This window comes from Etheostoma spectabile, chromosome 1 (genome assembly GCF_008692095.1).
Source record: "Etheostoma spectabile isolate EspeVRDwgs_2016 chromosome 1, UIUC_Espe_1.0, whole genome shotgun sequence".
Taxonomy (NCBI): Eukaryota; Metazoa; Chordata; class Actinopteri; order Perciformes; family Percidae; genus Etheostoma; species Etheostoma spectabile.
In genome coordinates, this window is record NC_045733.1 from 14,975,587 (window position 1) to 14,975,841 (window position 255).

At 35.7% G+C, this 255-nt stretch overlaps 1 protein-coding gene and 1 long non-coding RNA gene across 4 annotated transcripts in view; one reads left to right on the top strand and one right to left on the bottom strand.

Annotated features, from left to right (window-relative positions):
* pcdh9 (protocadherin 9) overlaps window positions 1-255 on the bottom strand; it is a 212,952-nt gene that overhangs the window by 155,186 nt on the left and 57,511 nt on the right. The gene's annotated exons all lie outside the window — the stretch shown is intronic.
* The window catches only part of LOC116674238 (uncharacterized), a 9,627-nt gene that overhangs the window by 9,272 nt on the left and 100 nt on the right, over window positions 1-255 (top strand). The window lies entirely within an intron of this gene.

The following is a 255-nucleotide window of genomic DNA, read 5'->3' on the forward strand; positions in this document are numbered from 1 at the left end:
CGGTTCCCCAAACTCAGATACCTGCTTTACAGTCCTGAAACGGTGTAATTGTTGTTAGGCTCAATTTCCAGCATTACATAATTTTGATGAAAAAGCAACTTGTCAAAACAAGGTGACACAGGATGCTATAAAGCTAAAATACAATAATGCTTCGGTACCTGTGGCTCATTAAACCAAAAGTCAGTGACTTGTTACTCATTACCATTGTTGTGCAAGTTACTTTTAAAAAGTAATTAGTTACAGTTACTAGTTACT